Here is a 3880-nt window from a genome sequence, read left to right on the forward strand (position 1 = left end):
CCTTTCCACCTTTCCGTTCTGCTTTTACTCAAGGGTTTGTGTGCTTCTCCCATCACTTAAGATTCAGGTTTCAGGATGCTCATATGAACAATAGGGCAAAACAAAGTTCAGATTCAGGTCTGTTCAGTCTTTCTGGTGTTTGTTCTAGTGTGGCTCAGCAGTGAGCATCAATGAACCGGCTGTGCTGCTATGTGGGAAATCGTCTCCATTTCCTTTTCCTAGCAATTTCCACTGGTTTAATGTCTGTGTAAATATTTCCAACAATATCTTTCCACGTAAACTGGTGAATTTTTGCAGGATGTTGTGATCTATCAAATTGTTTCGTAGTCCTGAAATTAAAAGAAAGCCTTCCTACTCGTCCTCATAAAGACTGTTTACATGTGATCCAGGTAAGATGCTGTGGTTAAGTACAACACATGCCTTCAGTGACTCAGGCCTCCCTCGTGTGATTTGTTCCAGGCTCTCCTGCAGGTTATCAGGATTTTCCCCTGCAGTTACTGTTGTTGTGCAGGAATACAACAGAGACCAGACACACACACACGCACACATTTGACACCTGTGTCTCTTTAATGGTGCTGGAGCAGCTCAACACGCAACCCTCAGCATGTTCAGGTTGAGAATAAATTCACCTGCTGGGTAATCCAGTCAGCCTGAGCTTTAGTCTGCTGCTGGTGACGCACAGCACAGGCTGCCTCACCCAGCGCTGAGCTCTGACTGCTGCCAGGTCACCTGTCCAGCACAGGTGAAAGGAGCTGCGTGCTACTACTCAAGGACTGGAGTCAACAACAGCTTAAAGATTTAGTTTGTGTTACTTTCTACCCCAAAAGAACAGTGAATGAAATACTGCACTACTTCCTCATTATATCACTCCAAACTGTATTTGGGACTGTTCCAAACTAATCTTGAGGAATGAGATTTTTTATAATGTAGTTGTGCTACGATCTGATTAAGTGTCAGCAAAAACAAAGTGTCAGTGTTTATTGATGATGATACAGCTGCCAGTATGGGAGGCTGCAGATGCATTGTACTGTACAGGCACAACAAAGAAGGTAAACACAGATGCAACGCATAGCACCTTACTAAATTAAATTAAATTAAATTAAATTAAATTAAATTAAATTAAATTAAATTAAATTAAATTAAATTAAATTAAATTAAATTAAACAAAGGAATATTTAAATAAATAGAAAAAACAACTTAAGTAAAAAGCACGGCAAACAACATTTTCAAGAGTTAAGCTAAAACTTGAAGCTGACCTAAGATTTTCTGGGAGTTGTTCCAAGTAACTGTACTAATGAATTGGACACTGTGTGGTAAAGGTGGATCTCCTTGTTTTGGAGAAGGTGTCCCATCTGAGTGTGAGAGTCAGATCACAGTCTTCAGGTGTGCATCAGGAGCTTAGCTCACCTCTGAACATTGGGCACACTTCAGCTCTCTGAACACATTGCGGCACGAGCTTTGCTCTGCCTGGTTAGGTAACAGATAATCAGAGACAAGTGTTGTGGGTCCTCTGCTGTGCAGCTCTGCGGCTCCTCCAGCCAGTGCCTGCTAATGAGCCTTGAGGCTAAAGCCGCTGTTATCTAATGACAGAGCCCGTGCATTGCCATGGGCCTGCTCATTTACAAGGTGGCTCTCCAATTCAAGGCCTTGTGGTGAAGCTGGCAGGTCTTGCTGGTGTGTGTGTGTTTGTACAGGATATTGCTCTTCAGTGGACAGCCATTGAGAATGTTATGCAAAGCTATTAGTCAGATTTTGCTGTTGGAGCACCACAGCAGTCATGGACTCTTGAGGGACAGATTCACTGTGACCTCTTTAACAATGATGTTTACATGAATGAAGGGCCAGTAACAGAGGACTGAGTGGTGATGATACCAGGCCACTGAGGCCAAACTTCAAATGCAGACCATCAAATGTCGAAATATATTTATTTAGTTATCATCACATCCTTTTTACTCTGCAGGTTTGGGATTCGCCAAATGGGATTCAATGTTTGTTTGTTACGTTCACGTTCACGTGCATATTGAAACTGTGTTTACTCTTCCATGAAGGCAATAAAGCAGCGTTTTCAAACATCACGTAAACACCACAAGTTCATTGAAATTGTCATGAAACAGGATGTGCGGAGAAATAGATATAGCAATTATGCAATTGGAAAATGTTTTACTCTTGCATGCAAACATCACAGTCAGAGAAAGCATCTCCACGTGCACAACCTCATCAAGCGGACTCATTTCATTCTCAGATTACATAATGCATAACATGTATGTACTGAGGATGATGGAGTTCTGTTAATTCCATTTCAATCAAATTTATGGCTCAATTGCAGCATAGAAATCAAATCTGGGTAGAGAGCACACAAACTTTAACAGTAGTCATTTAACAGTTTGAGAACCAATGCAGTAGGAAGTCATCATATTTTACTGTATATCATTCGACTTGTAAAGTTATGACATTGACTCTGAATGCATCCCTGCTGACATTTGGTTTCTTGATACATTTGTAGGTTTTTCAGGATGCATGTTGATTTATTTGGTCCAATGCATCACTGCAGTGAAAACTACAAGATGACATTTCCTCTGAGTGGAGCTATAGCGCCAAATAGCATCTATGCATGTATGTGTCATTGATATATTCAAACATTGAATATGTTGTTTATGTTTAGTTCATGATTTCAGTGGAGTATTATGGAGTTGTGTGTGATCTGGGTTGTCAGCGTCATCTGGATTTGCTGACTCAACAGGAGTGAGGCTTTCTCAGTGTTCTTTGTAAGGCCATGAAGAGAGAACAGTGGCTGAATAAGCCCCATGGCTTTGACTTCCACTAATCATCTTAGGCAAAGCATGGCTGCCAATGTGAGAACACCTGCACCAGGACACTGCATATGCTCAGCCACTATCATCAGAGTCTCCACACAACTACAATTTCTAATATTTTCTGTCACTGTGCCAGTTCTATTATGTTATAATATTTGCCTCTGAGTTAGGGTTAGGGTTAGTACAGTCAAGTAGAATGCAAGATTAATTCTTTAACTGCTCATCCTTATATTTTGTTCAGTTTCAATTTGAAAGTGGTTGCAAATATCCGACCTGAATTTACGTTGCATGTCATGTATGTTCATGCAAGAAAACAGACACAGATGAGACGTACAACATGCATCCAAAATAAGAGTGAGATATATTTGAAATGACAAATAAATAACGTAAATGTGTGCAGACGCATGCCTGTTATGTCCTGCAGGTCTGCAAACAGCCTTGGTAGCTGTTGCTCAGTCACTTTTGCTTCTGAGATTCTGTAACCAAAACAGACCTGACCTATCACTCCAAATCTTAACTACTGTAAATGTTATTTGAAAAATAACCCATCCATGTGTCTTGATCCTGTTGCCAGGACAGCATGGGATCCCATTGGCTGCCCCCACAATTATTTAATAAATACCTTAAAGACTTACTGAAAGATATAATAAATACATAATAAATTGAAATCTCATGGATCTGATTAAAATAAATCAATAAATCAATAAAATGCAAATAATCAAATATTATCAAATAAATACCACCATCACAAATGATTCATGAATACACGACTTTAAGAAGTTACTGATACATAAATAAAACAATTAAATCTAATAATCTAATTAAATAAAGCATGCAATTAAAAGGTAATCAAATAAAAAAAAATTGAATAAAAAGTATATACAATGAAATAAATAAATTCCGCAGATTACTTAACATTATGACAACATTTTATTTAAATGTATCCCTCTGACAAACGCTAATCACCGGCTAGGTGCCCGGCTCCCGTTACCAGGTCAGCGGGGGCTCCCCATTGGCCGGCCGCCGCACCACGTGACGTTGCGCTGTGACGTCACGGCCTAGTGTGC

Source organism: Genypterus blacodes, unplaced genomic scaffold (assembly GCF_046128005.1).
Source record: "Genypterus blacodes isolate CSIRO-AG114 ecotype Tasmania unplaced genomic scaffold, CSIRO-AGI_Gbla_v1 ptg000048l_1, whole genome shotgun sequence".
Classification (NCBI taxonomy): Eukaryota; Metazoa; Chordata; class Actinopteri; order Ophidiiformes; family Ophidiidae; genus Genypterus; species Genypterus blacodes.